Consider the following 23,181-nt stretch of genomic DNA (forward strand, 5'->3'; position numbering starts at 1 on the left):
CTGGCTAGCAATGCCACGTTCCATGCACCCCAGGATACAGTTTGCCTTCCTGGCTGCCTGTGCACACTGATTACTCATGTTCAATTTGCTGTGAACCCAGATCTCTTTCAGTGGGACTGTTCTCCAGCATCTCATCTCCCAGCTGTTATGTATAGCCAGGGTTGCCCCTTGCAGGTACGGAATCCAGAACTCGCTCTTGTTCAGCTTCACACAGCTGGTAATTGCCCAGTTCTCTAATTTGCCTAGATCTCTCTGCAAGACCTCTCCACCTTTGACAGAGTCTACAGCTCCTTAACAATTTAGTATAATCAGCAAACCTGCTCAGAACAACTTCTAGTCCTATATCCAAGTCATTTATGAAACCATTAAAGAGAACTGGCCTCTAAAAGGGAGCCATGGGGAACCCCATGGCCACCAGCCTGATGTAACTCCATTTATAACTCTTTGGACACGACTCGTCAGCCTGTGAGCTGATCCTGCTACTGACCTTGAAACAGTGATCGCTATGGTAAATCAAGTCTAAATTCTCACCCTGCATACCCGACTCCAATTTTGCTCTGCACAATTGCCAGTGCTTGCCATCTCCCAGGTAGCTTTGCTGTCCAGAGGGCCCTCTGCCATGCCTCTCAGGGCTGTCCAACCCTCCTCCCTTCCAAAGGCATGGGACTAAAATGGCCCTGCAGAGTTGAAAGGGAGTAAGACTTGCCTCTTGCACAGTTAAGGACTGCAAGAGAAATGGGCTGCTGAGTATCCTAACCCCAGTTCTGCTTCCCAGCTTCTGGAAAAGACCAAAGTTGAGGGAATGAGGAGACAATTCTCCTGGATTTTGAAATGAAATGGCAGGCCATAGACTGAATTACTGCTACTCTCATCTTCTGTAATCATCTAGCTACTTTGCACCTGCCCTGCCTGTCCTGCAAAAATCAAGGGATGAAAAGGAGGGCATTTGGCCCTAAGCTATAATTTTGCTTTAAATCTTTTTCTAAAGAATATTCACTTCATCACTTTGATTTTTCTTAGAATAGATTATCTTAGCTGCCTCCTGCAGGTATAACACTCCCTGTTTTCATTTCAATACTTTGATTAAAGGTTTCAATAGATTAATTTTGGTCATTTTAACTTCTTTTCTATGGAAGGTGGTAAAGGTGAGACTGAGGAAAAGAAAAAAAAAAAAACCTGAAAACAGACTTACATTACTTTTCTGTAGTAATATAATAAAATTTCAGTCCCCAAAGAAGTTGGGATAGTAGCATACTAAGCAACCCAGATTTATCCCGTATATGAGTATTGACACACAGCCTCAACAGGGAAAATAAAGGTCAACTGAAATCCCTGAAAGGGCACTGCTTCAGATCAGGGATGGCCAAGAATTGGAAGACCTATATGGAAGCTTTTGGCAAACTTCAGCTGTTGGTAGGACAAGACATTGGTACTATCACTGGGTCAGGTGCCACAATGCATAGAGACAGCTTAGTATGTTCACCCTGCATTACCTACACGGGAGCAAAAGATGCCTCCGAGCGTGCAAAAAGCTGACCATTCCCACCTTAACCCTATGGAGGGTCTGACTGACATAATTTCACGTGTTATTTTCTGACTCTATTCACAGGCTAAAGTGTTGGATGTTACTTCCCAGTTTCATTTTATATGGCTGCCCTGATTTCTCTGGTGTTTAACTTATTTCTGATAAGAATCACTTAGATTCTATGTGTAGGTGTGCACACGAAACCTTGCCCTTTTTTCTGTTGTTTTTTGGTGATCTGCCTTCTCACCCCCAAAAAACATCTTAGCAAAAATTGGCCTAGAGATAAAAAAGCAGACTGGAATGAAATTCATTTTAAAATATGTCTCCTGGAAGCACTTTGCTTAAAGTAACATAAATTGATCCCTATTAGTTCACAGCTTGCCAGTAATAGCAAATACAACGTGCCTCCCTACTAGCATTGCATAAGGCATCAAAGTTGGCTTTAAGAAGTCAATAACAGCAGCTACTATGTAGGTAGTTCTAATGCAAACGTGGTTTTCTTTTCCTGGGTCACAGTGTTTGCTCCTTGCAATAAAAGCCGCCAATCACTTACTTTCATGACAAATCAATATATAAATAGAACCTCTCTGCCCCAAATGAAAATCCACTCTGAAACTTCAACATTGACACATTTTTTTAAATTCCACACAAAAGTTTTTCAGACTTGAAACAGAACTTGTTTCTTGAGAAACTCAAATGCCACTGCAATAAAAAGAACAAAATCAATTTCTGTGGTCCTGAGATGTTTTGAGATGCCAAACATTATTCCTCTACATACTGTTTTCCTTGACTCTTATTTACGTCATAATGTGTATTTGACAAATGAAAAGAGTTCAAAAGGTGCTGTTTCCTTCTGTAGCAAACAAACAAGTTTGTTATCTAATGGATGGCAAGATGCCCACTGCAAATTCATATCCACCATTACATACAGGAAACTAGAGTACTTGCATTCAACCTGAAAATCCTCTTTAATCACTGCCATTCAAACAGTACCTAAAAAGCTTTTGGTTCATGTGGGAAATGAGAAACAAATGTAAGTGAATGGCTCAACTGCTGTGATTCTCTATTCCCGCATACCACAGCCGTGATTCCTTTGGACCAGAGTATCTCCTGCACAAATATGCAACTTTGCTCTTTCAAGAAAGTAGTCTAAGTGCTGCAGAAATAACTACAGTCCACGTAAAGAATACCACTTATTACCACTCTGCAAACATAAATTTAAGGCAGAAGATAAGGAGAGATATAAAAATGAATGAGCAGAACAAAAGAAACAGAAATAGTTTAAGGAATATTTCTGTTTGAGCTAATACAGTATACATGTCAAACACTTGCTTTCCCTCTCTCTTACATGCGTACGTATATCATAGTATTTATATCTATGATATTGAAACTAAGCCTTCCATTATATTCTAGTTTTGTTACTGTCACTATCAGCTACATTACTGACTTCTAGTTTCATATGTGTAATCATCTTCTTTTTTTCCTGAAATCTCTCTGCTTGCTTTTCTCTTTCTAATAAGAGACATGAGGTTTCCCTGTAGGCAGGGAAAGCAGAAGGAAAAGGTACGCATAATAGCCAAAGCTGCCATGTTAAGCTGGAAGAAGTGCTGTTGTTCTCCACCAGCGAAATGTCTAACTTCCTTTTGTTAGTATAACAGTGCACCTCATGTTCAGCTGGATCTTTGAATCGGCTTAGCAGTAAGTAGTCCTCATTTACTGTTCTATGATGCAAAAACTGTATGATCATCAAAAGGTTTTGATTTTTGTCCTGGTAACTTCATAAGGTATTGTGCTTTTGTTTTTTTCTTAGTGCTGTCTATTCATATTTATTATTTTTAATATTTTCATTGCTAAAATTCTTCTGGATGTTGAAGTTTAAATAATTGTTTAATAAAGTAGGCTTCACTATCCGGTTATTTGCTTGTTTCCCCTAATACTGAACTGAGTTTCCAAACTGTACGCAGAGGTTCCAAGGCCTTCATGTTTCAGTTTTAGCACACACATTAATCCTTGCTCCTTTTCGTTTTTTAATCTATGTTAACACTCAGATTTTTCCCGATTCCTTGTAATCACCAAAGTACATAAAACTGTACCCTAAAGACATGGCTTAGCACTGTGAGAAATAAATTATTTCCTGACTTCTCTTTTGAACTCTACTCCACAGAAGATAAAAAGCCCACAGCCCTCAAACCTAGTATGCTCCTCAAAATGTCCTTATGGACAAGGGACTGCAGGACCTTCATTTCCTACATCGCTATTACTCTGGAAAGTCTATTCCTCCTCTTCCCTTGAATGACTTTTCCCAGCTGCCTCTGGAAGGAGCTGGCTGCATTGAGCAGCGCAGCAGGGCCATGCTGGGGAGCAGTGCGATGCTGCCAGCCTGCCCAAAGCACACTTTGCCTGGCCAGCAGACCCATGCTGGAACTGGCAACTGGGGCTTGGAGCTCAGGAGCTCAGCAGCAAATACGGCAGGGCACAGGTAGAGAATCTGGGCCAGTCACAGGCTTGGAGCTGCACCTTACCTTACCAAGGAGAGGCAGGAACCGGGATCACTGCCTGGGTGTGCTGTAGACTGGTGCTTTGCCTGCATAGAATTATCACATATCAGGATCTCCTCACTGCTTCCTTCTCAGTAACATATTGTTGGGACTAACCCCATTGTTGTTGGGATTCATATATCACACACGTGTCTCACCAGGCAGTGTGATTTTTTCCAGTTCAAACCAGTAAGAACCTTCTAGTGAAGACTTCAAGAATGACAACCACTGATGACTTGCCAAAAAATGTTCCAAATACTATTCTTCTGTTCTGCACAAAGATCCCCTCTCTGCACTGCCCTTTTTGTCCCAGCTCCTCCACAAGCCTCCCATGATTTTGCTCATCTCATAAAGGCATGGTTTGTTTTTCAGCTTGGAATTTGGCTAGAAGTATGCTGAAAGCTATTCACCCACTGATGTGCTCTGAGAAAACTGACAGCATTTTTATTTCCACCAGAACTGGCCGCTTAGTTGATTATGCTCCGTAATGAGTGATAGACGGAGCCACACGTAGAAACTCGCATTCCCCAGTGACTCAACATCAAGTCCTTCTTATAGAAAAAACAACCCTAAAAGCTCCACTGCATCAAGGGTCCCTCTAGGCCGAGATGAAAAGCAGATTCACATTTATCAATCCTTGAACAAGAAAACTATCAATCACTGAAAATGCTTAATGCTAAACAGCAAAGAATGTTTGCTAAAGGCAAATGGCACTGAGCACGGTTACTCAAGAATAAAGTCAAATACTGATTCTCTTTGCAGATATGCACAACCTATACATGACACAAAGACACATTGCCCTTTGCCTAAACAAATCAAGATCTATACATCATGCTGGCCCTTGCTGCAGTTTAACTCTCTCACCTGAGAAGTCACAACTTTCTTGCTGTTTATGACTTGCAGGGGTATGGTGGGGGTAGTTTGTCCTTGTGAAACTTAACTGTTTCCAAGATGTTTTTCAGAAGACTAGTAATGCCAGCAAGCCTTATCGTGTTGCTCAAAGGAAGGAGTGATGACATACTGTTGCATGGTATGCAGTGAAATTGTTATTGCTGGAACAGATAATGTGAATTTTGCCTTACAAGCCAGTAAAGGCAGAACTAGCACTGCCTGTTTACACGCAGCAACGTATGTCCATAGACGAGGCTGCCATATTAACTCTCACTAGCCAATTTTAATGGGATCAATTTGTACTGAAAAATGAATTAACGATAAAAGGCAATTACTTAGCACTGCATGTGTGCAAGTGTAAGAACTTTTAAAGGAGGGGAATGGAGTCAGTCTCCTCTAACAAGACACGGCCTGTACATAAAATGTAATCTCATTTGTTCTGTGGGGTTCCTAAGACATCTATTATAATGACATCCAATTATGGATTTCAGTTATTTCCTGCATTCAGAGAAACTAGCCTTTAATTGACTATTCCAATCTCTCAGAACAGGAAACTCAATATATTGCTAAAATTAAGGTCCACAGACAATTAGCATGAGTTATATTTACTTGGTAAATTATATTCTTCAGTTTCTGCAGCATCATGAAAATCTTTGAAATGTATCCTGTGTAACTAGAACACTATTTCAAGGATTCACCCAAATTCCCACAAGATACAGTGATACCAAGCAATAGACAAATCTCTAAGAGACATTCTGTGAAAAAGAACCATTTGACAATTAAATTATCACAGGGAATACATCAGAAAGGGTGCTATTGTGAAACTAATTTACTCAGTCAAGAAACACCACCAACGTAATTGATTTCTGGTTTCTTCAAGATATTCAAACACTGGTTGTAGCTCTTCTTCTGCTTTAATGGCTATCCCTAATATCTAGAAAGTGACAGGACAATTTTTCTCCTGTTTGGTGGAACATATAAAATTTGATGAGCTCTGACTTCCATCATTCAATTTGGTCAAAATGGGGTAACAGTTATTGAGTGCAGAACAATAGAATATGAATAAATGTGTTTGTATAAACTTAAAAAGAGATCTAAATACCACTGCAATTTTTGAAGGAAAAACAACATTCAGATTCAGAAAATGTTAATGTACATACTCATATATATAAATGGTGACGTACATGTGACTGCTTGCAAGCTAACAGGAACATTCTCAACACATTATTGAAATAGACCAATATGTCCTTCATACTCAGATGTTCTCTGACCAAGCAGAAGAGTTTGCTCTCAGGCCTTGATGGTTTCGATCAATCCATCTCAGCAGATGGGGCTGGAGCAGCCTAGTGCACAGATGGGGCTGTTCTAATGTAAGCCAACTAGCTTCAGTCTGTACCGCCAGCAAACTGAGGATCATGACCACCTCTAATTCTCCTTATATTTCTATCACAACTGGAAGTGAAGGTGCTTCTGTAGCTTCAAAGGAGATGAGTCCTAAGTCTAATAGGAAACTATAAGAACTCTTATCACCACTTGCTGCAAGATCAGTAGAAACAGAGCTGAACAAGAAAAACAGTTCCACATACAGCTGATTTTTGGGTGTACGCCCACCAACATTTCTGTTGATTTTTTCCTTTGCATATGATTCACACACACAAAAAAGCAAAGCACAGCTCTCAATCTAGTACTACATTTTGGGACCAGCTCTCAACTACAGTTTGTTCATTCCAAATGAGCTATGAGCATAACTCAAATGCAGACACATGGCAGCGCAGTTTATAAAGAGAAGTCTATAGAAGCTAGAATGAGGGGAATTAGCTTAAAGTGAGAGCAGCTGCATTTCTGGTATTAAAACTACAGCAAAGTGAATGTGCAGTGTTGGAGAAATATTTTGAAGTACCTACTGATTTTCTTTCTGATTATGGCAAAGTGTCTAGTGGAAATATTGCGAGAATAGCTTTTAGAGCAGAACTTTCAACCAAGTCTAAATGGTTGCAATTCTCATGAGAAAATCTAGTCAAGACACTTCCTGCTTTATGTTTAGAAGAATGGGAACTGAACAAGCATCAAGAGAGAATAAGACCTAATATTTGATGATTTGCGTAAATATAGAAAAGCAGGGAGAGAAAAGTGACACACAGTGGTCACTTGAATAACTGTTTTTCCTCATTATTCACTCCCAATAAGGCCAACAGGACAGGCAAAGAGAATGCTTACTGGAAGTGTTTGAAGCATCAGCTTCACAGTGACATATATCCTTATGTGGTTACACGGTTATGTAGTCAATTCATGTCAATCACTGCAGCTTCCTTAAAGTCAGTACTGCTATGTTCAGCATCTGTCTGAAGGATTTCATGTTTGTTTCTGCTTTTAAGCAGCACCCCTAGCACTCATTCTTCTGTCTAAAGCGTGGTATCAGCTTCACGTGATTAAGAGTTACAGTGACAAGTCACCCATCCTGACCAAAGCTATTTATAACTCACAGCATTGTGCAAATATAAGTCAGATCCATGGTACTTCAAAGTAACCAAGGAGATTCTTCTTAATTTTCATAGCTGCATCATACATAAAACAGATCTTCATTTGCTGAATCTGTGCAGTGAAAAAGTGAGGTCAGTACAGGCAAGACAGGCAGAAACCAAGTGTACACGCCCTGAGGCTACTGAGAAGGAGAGGACAGGCACATATCCCCCTTGTACAAATGATTCATTTAAAAACACAAATTCAGTTTGTCTTATGTTTGATAAGGCGGTCAAAGAGAAGATTTTAACCTGTCAAGAATCCCTGGCCTTTAAGCTGGGAGATAAGGAAATGTCAGCAAGTGAGACATCAAATATTTTTACACTTTTGAGCATGAACATCATTAGGTGTTTCACAATTTTCATTGCTGCTTGCTGAAATTGAGAAACTAGCCACATGTATAATCACAGAAAAAGTAATCCAGAGGAATTTCTCATAAGTACTGCATTTCATTACACCATGTTGCATGGCCATCTCTGCTCCCATGGCTGTCAGGCTTCATCCTGGATCCTGTTTGTGTCTCCATGGTTCACATGCCTCAAGTCTAAGCTCTGGGTAAAATATCTGAATCCAGATTAATTTCTATAACTGTCTTATGAAATATAATTGAAATTTGTGCACATATATTAGTGAAACACAATAAGCACTGGAAGTAAGCATCATATTGGCCTTCATATGGTCATATGATGCAATAGAAGAAATTAATTGTGAAGATGAGTTCATTACAGCGGACTTGCTTTGCCACATACTCTCAGATGATAAATACTGAAGGTACAGAAATGCTTGTACAATGCAGCTATAGGGAAGGGGAACATGGTTTTCAATATTGTGGCTGCTTTAGCCTGACATCATCTGTAACTGCGATGGCGACTGCATAGAAGTGTCTCATTGCTCTTAATTTCTTCTTAATCTAAGCTAAGGTTTGAAAAAAAAAAGCAGAGATGTACTCCAGCACCTACTGATCTCACTGCCAAGCAAGGCCCCGCAGACACAAATTCCCTTGCCCGCCCTCCTGCCACCTCCATCTCCAGGTGCTCAGAAGACCAGCGCTCCAAGTGAAGGGGCATTCCACAGGGACGCACAAAGCTGGCCTCACCAGAGGCTCTTGGCAAGAATTTCCACAGCATTATACCAAGAGTAATGCCTGTGACATTTAGGACAAAGACTATATGGGCATAATAAATGAGCAAGAAGTTATGAGAACATTTCTGGTGGTAGGTTAGCGTTATAAGTGGTAGCTGTGTGTTTGCTGCTGCTCCGCTGTTGTCTCTTGATGGAACTAAATAGGCAAACCAATATTTATTAGCACTACCCATTCAGCAGCAACGTGATAAATCCTGTAGCTCTGACTTTCAAGTATGCTTTCTCTAGCAATCTAAACGGTTATCTGAAAGGGATTCTTCCTTACAGCGCTGATGGTCAGGGGATGGAGTCTTTCAGCCACGCCTTCTTCATTTTCATTTCTGAGGCATGTAAAAAATACTGGCTCTTTTTTTTCCTTTTGCTGGCTGATTTACAGGTTTTTTTTTTATTATTATTTCAACTTTGTTAAATCTTAATTTTTGGCAGTTTTCATCAGCTGCACTTCAGATTTGTTCCATCCGTGCAGTGACTTCATCTCAGAGCAGCCAAGATAAACAATTCTAGCCATTTCGTAGCATTTCATGTATCTCTTGATAATTTCCAGACTTTCCTTTATTTCTTATGAATCTGGTTATCAAGGGTATTATGCATTTCAGTGATTTGCTGTTGTTTCATTCAACAGCTGTCATGACGTCTTTTCCAATTTAAGATTTTCTAATTTATATTAAAGCTGCAAAGCCTCTGATTACACAGAACTACACATACTCCTGAATTGGCAAAATGTAAGATTTACTCCAGCCTTCAGTTAGAGTAAAGAAAAAGGATTTAAGTGACATCATTTATTGGGCCATTAATGAGTATTCTACTTCAGTCACCTTTTCAGAACGTCTAAGAACCATGGAAATACAGCTTTTTCTCTAAAAATGAGAGACTAAAACATCCATTTTGTTTACATACGCATAGAATAACAGTCCTTTGTACAGTGAATGTATGCACTGAAAGAGAAGCAAAACAATTCTGTTCCATAAAACTGGAGCAAAAATATAAGTTTATTCAATAAAGTTATGTATTTTTGCTAATGTTGCACGTCATTCTTTTTGGATTATTAGGTTACCTATACTCAGCAATTGAAAAAAGGGAAAAAAGCCACTGATTTAGACTCTTTGCATTAGGATTTAGAAGCCTGAGTTTAGGACCCGCTTTGAAAAAGAAATAAAATCAAGCTAAAAATAATATCCTGATATAGAGCTCATGCTCTGAAAGTCTCCCTGAGACTTGGATAAGTTTGAGAACAGATTCTATACGCTAAGGACAAAAAAAATCTGACTGATGCTGAGTACATTAGCATAATTTATATATTCATAAAAGCTGAGAGACACATTTCTAATAATCTTTAAAATAAAAGTAATAATGGAGCTAGTCAGCAATTTACCACTGGCAATTAATCATTCTCAGAATATTCACAACATTTAGTTTCGTTCTTGTTATTCTAAGAAATAATGATTAATTGATGAAATTTTAGCAAATGCACTAATAGCAGGTGCTCCTAATTGCAAAGTCTCAGGGATAATTTGGTATGAGCTACTTTCTGCTCATTTGTACAGCATTAGTCATAACAGTCTGTAATTTTACTTTTAGAACAACTTTTTCCTATAGTCACTGTAATCTAATTAAGAATTTTAACTGCTTATTTGTATGGAGAACATTGCTGAATTGTAAAATGTGAAAGCCTGATTACCATAAAAGATTTAAGAAGAGGTCCTTAAAAGTACACCCCCACCAATTAAAAGCCCTTGCTAATTAAAACAGAGCTATCTCTGGAAGCAAAGTGCTTGTGATAACATTTATCATAACCTCATATCATTTGAAATCTAATCCCGTTGTTTGTATCCCCCATCTTTTCAGAAATTTCCTTTTAGCAGCAAGTACTTCTCACAGAGGATGAACAAAGTGAGTGGAAAAGCCTCACTCAGCTACCTGCTATCCATTTCTGCAGTTGATCTGCACTCAGAAGTCTCACTGAACAAGTGAACTCCAGCTACTGAGCAAACAGCTGTTAGCAAACTAGACAAACAAGTACTTACAACAGGCAGAAAGTTGAACGATGGAATTTTTTAATTCAATCTGTTTTTGAATGGATCAGTGATCTCTGATCTTGTTCTTCAAAGAAAAGTCTTTATTTCCAATTACTACATAAGCCATTTAATACTGTCTTCTTCGAACACTGTGGTATATGCCAGGAATTACTACATTTTAATATACGCCATCTGAAGAGGGTATCTGAAACCTTGCACCAATAGCACCAGGGCTCATACCCGTGAGTAGCAAACATGCTGGGAATCCACCCGAGCTCCTGCTTCCCTTTCCAAACCTTCTTCCTTTTTCCTACTAGCCTCTTTGCCTTGGATTCCTCCTTGGTCCTCACATCAGGCAGTTGAAGGTCGGGTTAGGTATGTGGTACTTACAGACAGAAGTAACACTACAGCAAATACAATTTGTATGCATGAAAATATGGCAACACAGGGTAAAACCAACCAGCAGAGCAGTCGTAACTGCTGACAGCATAAGCCAGGGCAGCAAAAGCTTTGCATGGCTGAGTGCCACAAGCTATGCACAGAGACCTCAAAGACATGTTGGGAGTACAGCAAAGAGCCACAGCATTCTCCAGTTCCACAGCTTCACTGAAGGAGGGAGGTAGGCTTGACTCGTAGTAGAAGCTCAGGGACATCAGCCTTAGTGCCCTGCTTGCTCCTGCACTGCACTACCAGCGGTCCCTGGAGCAGCACCATCCTCCAGCACTGCTGAGTGATGCACCTTCCTGGACTGCCTACAGGCTGTCATAGGCTGAGTATGTGGAAAATCCCTTGATCACCATGAATGTGGTAACCAGACAAAATCAAAACACCTAGCAAACAAGTCCTTTTTTCAATACCATATCACAGAGGGTTAGTTCTACCTACAAAGAGTAAATGAGAAAAACAACAAACCCTGTATGGCTAAGAGAAGCAGGCAGATTTTCCACAAGATATCTGACCTGCTCCACTGCCTTTTTTGAGAGAAGTTCAAGACTCTTCCACGGTACTGGATAAGTTCTGGTCTTTCCAAAACATGAACATGAGTTGTTATCTCAAAAACATTTCCTTCATATTCTGAATTTTCTTAAATAACTTCCAGCCACGCTTGGTGGGTGCACTCTGCATTACTGGGTGTCCCATTGGTGTACAAGCTGATCACACAATGCAAATGGAAGCAAGCCACAGCTCTCTCCAGCTCCTACAATGTCAAGGTAGGATGTGGTATTTGATATAAAAGCAGATGCAGCTGACAAAAAGATGTTGTGAGGCATGCAAAATGGCACGCTTCAACGAAAATGACAGTCCAAACTCACTAGCTAGTGGCTAAGCCAAAATCTTTTGCAAGGTTTTAGGAAAGAGAGGTACATTACTGAGTACACTGAATTTCAGAACTGTTGATCTTAGAATGGGAACTTCCCTTCATGATGGTAAGGATCTTACCTTAAAACACTTAGCTGTGTTTGCATTTACCTTGTCTATAATAAATAAACTAAAGCCTGGGTATTGGCAGCTGATCATAAGACTTGGTAAAAATTAGAAGTTCTAAGCTTCCCTTTGACAGTGGTCAAGCTAAGTGCACAATATCTAGAATTTCACATCTAAAGCCAGCGTTTAAGCGAGGAGCCTCAGTTCAGCTTTTGTAGAATAGCTCAACAAATACCCTGGAGAAGTACTTCAGCTTAATGTTTATTTCCTTGCATTATAGTTACCAAAATAGATACATACACAATACAGATCCACTAGCATCTTTACCATCATAGCAAATTGGCCAGAGGAGGAAAGAGGAGTCTTGCTCCCCTCCATAGCTCTTTGAATTTCCTATCCCTGTGTACACACACACTTCTCATACCTCACCATTAAGGACAGGATTTAAAATTTCCTTGAACATAATTACTTACTGACATTGAACATCTAGTACTAAAGTACACTGAGATTTTCACATGGCTTGAAGATAATTGTCCACTTAGTGGCTGAAAGCAAGCAATTAACTTTTCTTTAAATACCACTGTAATCTCCAATTGCATTATTCTAAAACTGTTCTTATGCCATAAACATCTATGCCATGTAGCATCCAAGTGCCTTCCAGTGGTGTAAGAAGAAACCATGACTAACATCTGTCATGTGTCATTAGTATTCTCGTCCCTCAAGAGGAGAAACATATGCAGTGAAGCGTTTTGTTTTGGTAGGAAATTAGAAGAAAAACTGTGTTCAGCTACTTGTTTATCTTAGAGGAATGAAGATCAAAGAGATGTATTTTGCAGTTGAAGCGGGATATGAGATCTGTGAGGGCCCCTAGTTCCTGGTGAATTTTTTTCATGGTCTTACGCTGCCCTCTTTGGAAAGTCTGAGTTGTGGCATAGGCTTTCATTAATCATAAAAAATTCCATTAGGACTAAAGAGAAAATTTCCAATCATGGTGCTCTCTGTTGCCCTTTAGCAGGCCTTGACATAAGCCTTGGGTCTCTGAGAAGATGGGCTGAGAAGCTGAACTTGATTCAGTCCTAAATCCAAATCAGCACACTAGAGACTTCAGGCTTGATGTGATCAGGGAGTTCATGGAGATGAGAGGACTTCTGTGGTGTTTGGAGATTCTGAAATGCATAAAGGAAGGTACTACTGAGCTTCCTTACCAGACTGCTTCATCCCCACGGTATCTACAAAACTCTTGACAGCTAACAGGATTTACTGCCACCTTGCTTAAGTTTAGCTTCTCCTTTCTATTTTTCAACCATAAGCTAACTGTGCCATGTTACAGTGACACAGTATTGTATACTGTATACTGTATTGTATACTGTATTGTCCCAGTACGGTATTTGACTTATGCAGGAAAAGACAGCTAAGTTATGTGTCACCTTCATTGTACATCCTTGCCCTGTCCTCTGGAGGCAACAGCTGGACTAAGCCTGGAATGGAAAGAGTTTACTCTAATTGGAGGTACTGTCTCTCCCCAGTAGCCACCAAAAAGGCCTCATGCTAGCCAACTTGGTTACCTGGGGCTTTGGCCCAGATAATCACCCCAACCATTTTACCAAAGCAGGTTCAGCTGTACCTCTTGAGCCAAGTCCAAATTGTTCCAAGTCTTAATATTAGAATTTTACAATCCCAAATTTGACCAGGAGTATTTTATTTACAAGGAAGTGTCTGAAAATTAGTCGGTGGTTTACCAACATGGGCCCAAACCATATGTTCATATTAACTGCCTCATTTTTTCTAATTTTGGCTAACAGAACTGTCCTTGGAAACCTTGGGAGACACAGCAACATAATACCACAGAGAGTAAAGCCATATCCAGACTTTTTTATGTCTTAGACACTGCACAGATTTCCTAATCTGCATCTCCTCAGAGCCAGTAAGGGAGGTTCATTCATCAACCTGTTTTCAGTCCAATTCTTAGTTTCCTTCCTCCAAGGATTCAGACCAGTACACCACACTTGCAGCTCAGTAGGTACTATAACGATGCAGCAACTGTTTGCCTGCAAAAGCTTCACAGTGATCTGTCTTTTCTTGGCTGGTAGCTTCGGTCATGTAGACATCTCTAGAACAGGTTCCAAGACAACACACTGGAGCTAGCTCTGCCTGCCCTACTGCAAATGCTCAAAGAAGTTTACATGTAAATTTAGGAGATCCTAACTCCTTTCAAAGCTTGCCCAGAGAGGCTAATGTAAGAAATCAAAACAGGCCCACTTACAGCCACCCATATTCAAGTCCTTGCAAGCTTTTCAGGGGTGCACCCTATCTTTTAAATGATATTTCTTTTTTATTCAATTAATACCTGGCACGAAAAGTTGCACAGGTTTCATGTGTTATTAACAGGTGTTTCATATCTAGCTCTTTTCTCACACATGAATGTTTTAAGCCTGCACCCATGGATGGCATGTAGCTATTGCGCTGACAGAGGTATTAAAACACCTTTAAGTACCTCCAAGGAGGAACCTCTTTAATCTCTTTGGAGCAGCTGTGGTTAAGGCAATAGCAGTCGATAGTTTTTAAGGCTAATTATTTTGACTTATGTTATTTTCCATACCCCATGAAATGGCCATTTCTAAATCTGCTTTACAGTGTCATCTTCTCTCTTACCAATTTTATGCAGGTACAACACATAGGTATGGTGAATAAATACCTTGTTCTTAAAAGAACAGGAAATAGAAAGGTAATCCTCTTTGTGAAATGTGATAATAATGCAAATGAAGAGGTAAAGAGCACCAAAAGTAAGTGTGGGCAAGCGCATAATCTCTTCCCCCAGAACACACATACAGTGACTGATTGAAAAGAAGTCAGGTTTCATTTTACTGAGAAAGAAGATGGAAAAGGATGAGTTTAAGGGCCAGTGGGAACCTGTGGCACAGCTGCTGGCAAAAACAAAATAAAAGAAACAAAAAAATCCACACCATATCTCAGTTTGTAAAACATCTCTGTTACCACTGAATCAGTAATCCCATCGCTCCTCTATTTCCCTTAGTTAAATGCCTTAAAAATACAAAAGGAAGAAACGGAGACTTCAGATGAAGAATAGGTAAATCTGGTATCTCAATTTTACTTCTTGATTTTACTTGACACTTTGAGTGTAAACATATTTATCTAAAGCATTATGCAGCTCTGACTTTAGTTCCCAAATGCCTCATTCCTTAAATGCTTAGTTTTATAGCCTTGGTATATAGGACTTCAAAACCGTGGATTTTGCCAAGAATGGGCGGACAGTTCATCCACATCCTCCACAGTGCATAGTATGTCCCTATAGGATTGTGCACAATGTGCTGTATTTATTGCTAAATATATTATCCCATGCTTCGGTACTGACATCATCTGGAAGGATGCTGCCCTCTTTCACCCCTTGCTACATTTGTAACTCTGCCCATCAACGTCTCCAATACAGTTTCAATTCTTCTTCATGTGAATTCTCACCCATGTCTTCCTTTCCTGATTTGTCAGGCTCATGAGCTGACTGTTGCTGTAACTTCAAGAATGCCTATCCAACCACCAAGCTGGAAGACTTACACCTCGGGCATTTCAAGAGTCTAGCCTCGGCTGTCCAAGCTCACTTTTTGCTTTACAAATGCCTTTTTCAGCCTATAGCAAATTGTGTCTGTTTTGGCACTCCTAATACATCTGTGACTCACTTGCTGTTACACGCTAACAACATGCAACTTTCTACATCTGGTACCACTAAATTCTCCCTTGACTTCTCAGAGCCTGTAACAATAGACAGGAAATGTACTCAACTTTGCATCTTATTTCAAATCACAGCCCCTCTACCCCTTAGAGCTGTGAATAGGCCATCTGCAGTAAAAAGCATTTGGGCATATAGTTTCCTTAAACACACTGTACACACTAAAATGGTGTCACTTTACAGTGGAGAATGGGGAGGCATCGGTGTACTGCTCTGACATCAGACTTAATAAAACCAGAAAGCTATAAATGTAAAACAACAGAACATGAGAACCATCTAAATGTAAGTACTGGTACAGTCTGCCTTACACAGTACAAAAAATGTAATAAGCATTGATAAATGATTACAACACACACACACACGCACACACACACACAAAACCCAACACTGTAGGTTGGTGTTCTTTTTTTGGTGGAATTTTGTCCATTGTAAAGTGTGTTATATTTGAGAGCCATCAATTTCGTTTATGTATGGCAGTTCACAGGCTTGTAGGTAATTAATGCCATCATACATGCACGTGACAATTAAGGAAAAATATCTGCCTAGCCCCAAAGATGAGTTAGTCAGTAAAATATGTATTGAAATTTATGCAGAAACTGGATCAATCTAAAAGTATATCTATACTGTAGTATCAGTATTACAGAACATAGATATCATTTACATACATAATGTTTCCTCAAGATACACCAAATCACAGTGTACATATCATATGCTCATATGCCATTCATTGTCATACTACTGCTTCAGTTTTGGCATACTGATTTCAGCCCCCAGTTCTGCACCACCAGTTCTCGCTGCTCAGCACTCCTGTGCATCTGCCACAACTGAGTAAGCGTTACCTGTCTGACTTCTGCACCAGCTGCAGCAATTCAGGGTCACAGAACATGTAATATGCCTGGCTACAAAGGTGAGGAGTCAGATCCTCGCTCCAGTGAATTAAAGATTTTTCCAAATCTCAGAGTTGCAAAGCTCTCCTCTATCAGATTTAGGCATGTACTTTATGAGTCCAAGATTTCCCAATATTTAAGAAATGTACTAAAATTTCCTGACTCACCACAGGAATGAAAGAATTGGCAATGTGTCTTCAGTTCATAGAGTGCTATAAATCAGAAGCCTGATCTTCTGGGCATTTTGTGCTGCATTTCAAATTAATGTACCTTACTGTATAATTTATACTACCTCTGTGCAATAAAAGTAGTTTTGGACAGCCTGAGAGGCTTCTGATGTCCTTGCTTACCTTTTCTTTCTCTGGTTCATATCCTTTTAAACACACACACACACACACACACAAAACAACCTAACAAATCAACAGAATAAACAGAATAAACCAACAAAGTAAACAACACAGAAGTTTCTATAATTAGTAAAGCAAGGTTTTTCTAGTATTACTGTAACTATGTCTCACTTTCGTAGAACTCCGAGGATGGACTTCAGCCCTGAGCTCTACATTTTAATAGTTTATTCTAGGAGATTGGGTTTTCATTCAGTGCAAGCAAAACACTGAAAGCTCTTTCCATTAAAAACACGTGAACATGTTACCTCTTCCATTCTCAGATCCTCCAGCAAGCATGTCAAAACTGCACTGTCTGCCTTTAGGATGCTGAAATGGACTTTCAAGTAGAGAACAAACAGAATCCTGTCTCCTGTTCTAGAAATGCCCCTGTTTTCTGATTCAGTTGCAAAGAGAACAAGTAAGTTTTCTAAAAATATGACTTCCGGTCAAAATTTGACTTCTACAGAGTTAATGTTAAAACACTAAATGAGTAGATCCCAACCACATTTCTAGAACAGCAACTCCACAGCTCCTAGTCAGCAGAGGTACCACATAGTATTCATCAGACAAGATGTTTCAAAGAAGATCATCTTCCCCCATTCAAATTGTTACCAGTGGCTACAGTAATCGGTTTTGTAGCATAAACGCTTGGCATTAAACAGTTAATTTTTGCTCTAAAAACAAAACAACAATGAAAAAGTTTTGCCCTCTGCCTATCGTTCAGTACGGTGAATATTCTGATGAACTCCTAAACTTTTATCTGAAGGAATTTTAGGGTAAAGCTAAACATAGATCTCTAGCATCACACCTTTCCTTTTGTCTTCTCATCCACACCCTGCTGTGCTGTTAATGGTATATTCTAAACACAAAAATGTCAGCTGGTGATTACAAACTCAGTCCAAAACCTTTCATTTTTATTTCTTGTCAGAAGCTGAAGATTCTCCTGTCAAGTAAGATTTTGCTATTTCAGGTACAGTTTTTATCAGACTCAGCACATTCATAAGAACTAGTAGCCATTCACTGGCATCATTAGTGTGGCTTTCTTCTATGCTAGCTTTCCTGTGTTTGACTTTTCCCATCAGCAATACTCAGAATTGACATTTGACTTCAAGGCAGGTTAAAGATCATTAGGAACATACTGTGACATTGCCGAGTCTAAACTCCTGAAGATATGTGTGCATGCTTATTACACCATATAAGCTCTTTTTGTTCACGTCTCTCAAGTCATTATGTTTACCAGAACCAGCATAGACAGATGTCTCAAATAAAAGATGTGGCAAGTCAATGGGACAAAGTACTCAAGAGGAGGCAACAGATGACATTATTTATAAATAAGCTGCCATCGTTAGCCATACGGTGGGGATGATCAGAAACAATGATCACTCATTTTTTGATATTGTCAGACAACTTGACAATATTGTTTTACTCGATAAAAGAAAAAAGTCCAAAATCTCTGTGGGTATCAGATAGGCATTAATAACTTATGGGTAAACATCACAGGAAAAAAATCTGGCAGTCAGCCTCTCTTTTTGCCAGGAAAGCAAATGATTGAGCAGATGGTTTGCTCAGAAACTGCAGCCTTTGGGAAGAAGCTTGTTTGTAAAACTGAATATATTTTGTGACCAACAAAGATGTGGAAATTCTTGTCCTTGGGAAGATTTCCCTGATTACAAGAGGGTAGAGAAGACAGTGCAGTATTTCAATTCCAAAAGAGTATGGTTAGTCATGCTTCTTTCTTTTTTAGTTATCAGGTCTGTGGCAGTTAAGAGAAGAATTAATTAAGCATCTTGACAGCCTTATGGAAGCCTTGCTCTCAGAGAAAGACCAGTGTCATTACATTTTTGCTGCAGTGATGATGAATCTGATTAGCAGACGGCAACTGAGGTGGGTTTTGTGTGTGTGTGTGTGTATGGACACGAGAGTTGTATCCTTTATATGTTCCCCTCCTCTTGTCTGCATTCATGCAATAAATTCCCAGTCTGCCAACCTGTATTTTGCACTATAGTCCAGACCTCCAGTTCTTACCAACATGGAGAACAAAAAGACATCTGAACAAATAATTTTAACAAATATGAAGGAGTTATGTAGGCAACTTCAGTACTATTTGTCAAACACCATGCAAACATTAGGGGGCAGACTACATATATATACTAAATGTACACACAGGTACACATACATACTCTGATATACACACACAAGCAGATAATCATCAAAACCCAATATTCGCAGGGAGGAAAATGGTTCATTATGACCGTAGTCAAGTACCATTGTTTAACTGTTCCAACTGCTGATGGTAAAGGCCTATTCACAACCTTCAATACCATGGAAAATATCAAAAAAGATCATCAATTACATTATTTCTTAAGCACAGACATGCAGTGCTCTGCCACGACTCCCCCAATGAGATGAGGCTTGACTTTGTGAGACACTTCTTTCCATCAGAACTGATTTATTCAGCACTAATATTATAGTGCTTTTTATACGTTCAATATTTTGCCAACTGTTGCAAACTTTTTTGCTTATGGTTTAAGTTGATTAGATGACTGTATATGCATATGACTGTAATTAGCAAGAAACCATGCCCAGAGCAGTCAAACTGCAGTGGGACATTGGGTCTATTCACTTGATCTCAAACCTGATAGCTTCAATTTTACGCCATAATAATCACTTGTATAACTGTCCTGGGAGCTTCACCACGGGGACAAAGGACTTGCTTGTAAGATACTAAGAAGAGTGTAAACAATGTAAATAAAAGCAGTCTCATTAGCTTTTTGCTTACAAACTTATTTTGGCTGGCTGTCTTACAAAGCTTAAGATATTTTGTCTTTGTGCCTAGTGTTCCATCTGGGAAAGGAGCTGGTATTTTCACTAGCAATATCTTCACCAGGAACATCTGCCCTGCCACCATTTTATTCATCCTGAATCATCACATGATTCATACACTAGAAAGCACAAGAGAGAATGATTAAAAAGATCATTCAAAGGACTCCTAGCCAAAAAATAGTTGGAAAATGTTCCTCTTTATCAAGAATAAATGCCATAGCTTTTTCTGTGTTTGTAACTTCAACCATGGATGAAATAGTTCCTGCAGAAAAGGTTTGCTTCTATTCTTCTTTGAAATATGCACTGCTACAGAACTCCCTTGAGTTCTCAGAAATAAAATCCAAACCATGCAAAGAATTTCAAATCCTAATAAAATAAATGAAACTCTCTTTTCTTTTAGTCCTTTAAGGAAAAATACAGTCCTTCCAGAATGCTTTTTTCCAAACCATAAAACCAGCAGAAAAGATATATCAACTGTGAAGAGCTGTAAACTACTCATATCTTTCCGTTAGTTTTAAAAAGGGGAAAAATGAATCTCTCTGTGCCATACTTTGGGGCTGCTGAGCTTTGATGTCCATGGAACTCTGCCAGCATGCACCACCGGATGCTGTGGCTGGGGACAGAGTATTCATCATAGACCCATGCCAACGTGATAAGTACTTCCACCTTTCTTTCTAAAAGGCTGGATTTTCAGTCTAGGATGTTCTTTCACATGCCTCTTTTCCTCTGAACAGAGACAGGATGGCTTGATAAATTGGAGAGAGAGGAAAATGTTCTTTAAAAGGAAAAAAAAAGGAATGGAGGCAAGGAAAACACTTATAAGAAGGAAGAAAAAAGAGTTTATAATGTCCACGAAGCCATAAACTTGAAAATTCAATGAAAGAGAGCCATCAGAGGTATATCCTTTTGATTACCATAACTGAGAGTACAAAGTTCTCTGTAAATGTATTATGATTTCTGTACCGCAATAACAGATACAGAAAGATTTCCCCGCCACCATCTGTCAAGCTGCACTGTTGCTTTTTTTTTTTATCACGTAGCTCCTGTTGAGCTCATCTAGTTGATGAACATTCTTATCAGCTAGCAAATAGGAATGACTTATGGGGATAATATTTCAATATATAATGGCACTTTCTATATCTTGGATTCTTTTAAGATGTGGGTTATTAAATATTAAATATCAAAGCTGTAAATTATTGTAGCAGCTTTATACAACTAAATTAAATTCAAACAAAACCTAATTTCCTTAATCATTGACTGTAATCCTCCAGGAACATATGCTATTAACTCAGCTACAAATGGCATAGAAACTGTATGACTTCAGTTATTTTATATCGAATTCTAATCCAGGGCAGAGTCTTCAGTGTATCTCCTGCAGGGGTTTTAATGCTTATACAGTCATATTGGCTCTTTACTGGAGAGCTAATCTCTCTATATTGTTTTTTCACTCCTTTATCCATTTCCTTCACACCCTTACTAATCTAGCTAGTACTTTCTAGCACATCTCTTGTTTTGAAAGATTTGCCTCTCCCCCTGTTGCAAGAGTCAGGCTTTCCTTTCTAAAACTGGACTTATTTTTTGTTTCGCATGTAGAACTGAATCATTCTCATTTGTTTCAACATGGCTATTAACTACCACAGGATATGATCTCTTTATAAGGGTACCATAATTATTCAGTGTGAAGTCTAGTATTTGGAAAACTGAACAGTTTCATTCTCTTGAAGAACCTCTATTGGAAGCAAAATAAAGTAGATTTTATTTAAACAAGAAACTTCTTCACAGACATGAGACAATGATTAGATAATACAGAAATAAGCCTTAGAGCCCTAGCAGGTAAGACTTGGAGAAACCTCTAGAGAACTTCCAGTCAGCCCTCTGCCCCAAAGCATGATCAATTAAACTGGTGTTATTCCTGACATATGGTTCCCTGATCTGTGTTTAAGTGTCTTTCATAATGGAGATTCAAGATCTCTGTGCAATCTGTTTCAGGGCTTCAGTGTCCTTCCTAGAAGGAAAAGCCTCCAGGCACCTAACAGTAATCTTGCTGCTTAAGCCTTCTACATCCTTCCCTTTGGGACTGGGAAAGGGGCTGTTGCTGGCCTCCCTGCAGCAGCTCACTTGGCCACTTCTATCTCTTCTTAGTTTTCTCTTCTCTAGATTGAATCACAGTATTCCATTTTAACTTCCTCAGCAATATTTCTTCTCAACGGTTGCCTTCAATGGACTCCTGAATCAGCTGTTCCACAAAACAACTATTGAGACAACTAAAAGTCTATTCTCTGTCATGACTGAATGTAATTATTGCCCTTTCTAAACAGCTATGGATGACTCACATTATTCTAACTTTCTCCTTTTACACAGACCTCTGTTGACATCATGGCCCACTGGTCAGCAAGACAAAAATAATATAAAGACAATATTAACTTCCTTCTTTTGTTTGGCACTTCCACCCATGTGAGGTCTGGATTGTCCATTGATGGGCTTATCTTGTAAAACAGTTAAACTCTAAAATATCTTTAAACACACAGCATTACTGACCTACCAGCAAATCTCACTTCATCTTTCCTGAGTACATGCTATCATGGGACTAGCCTGTCCTACTGATCATCTTTCCAAGTTTACGATGTGTCTGTGATGTTAGCAACTCCATGAACAATTAGGATGTGCTGCCCTCATGTCATTTCTTAGGCATCAAGCACTGAGGAGTATCTTGTTTAAACTATCTTAGTTCTGCCTGTTCTGTTTCCTTTTCAGTTAGGTTTGACCTTAGCAGCAGCAGAAGGGCTATGAACCTATCGCCCTCACAACACGATATGGCTGGGTGGCTGTTGGCAGGTGATTATCAGTGGTAGGTTCTTGACTTGAATTTATTCTGCTCTGAGTACAGGGAATATGACTTTGTTGTTTCAAAAAGGCACGCTGCACAGCCCATTTATTTACCCAGGCATTTCCCAAGTGAGAGACCTATACTGAGTGAAGGATGACCTCTGGGCTTCCTTTTTTCTGGGCTATTTTTCAGCATTCTACTGTCCTATATCCTCCAGCCCCACAGATATCAGCTGGATAGCACTGCTGTGAGCAGTTTGTAGAAGAAGAGGCTTGACTTCATTGTGAAAAACCTTTGAGGAAAATTTCTTCTTAGAAGGGTCACAACTTTCAGACAAACATCTCCTTATCTTTAAAGTAGAACAGTGCTTTTAAATCAGCGAGGAAGTTAGGCCTTTGGAGGGTCATAGTAGGTTCCATGTCTTCCAATCTGCTTTGGTATTTCACAATAGCATATCTCA

General features: G+C 39.3%; 1 protein-coding gene across 1 annotated transcript in view; it reads right to left on the reverse strand.

Annotated features, from left to right (window-relative positions):
- The window catches only part of CABCOCO1 (ciliary associated calcium binding coiled-coil 1), a 220,722-nt gene that overhangs the window by 81,713 nt on the left and 115,828 nt on the right, over window positions 1-23,181 (reverse strand). The gene's annotated exons all lie outside the window — the stretch shown is intronic.

Source organism: Gallus gallus, chromosome 6 (assembly GCF_016699485.2).
Source record: "Gallus gallus isolate bGalGal1 chromosome 6, bGalGal1.mat.broiler.GRCg7b, whole genome shotgun sequence".
Taxonomy (NCBI): Eukaryota; Metazoa; Chordata; class Aves; order Galliformes; family Phasianidae; genus Gallus; species Gallus gallus.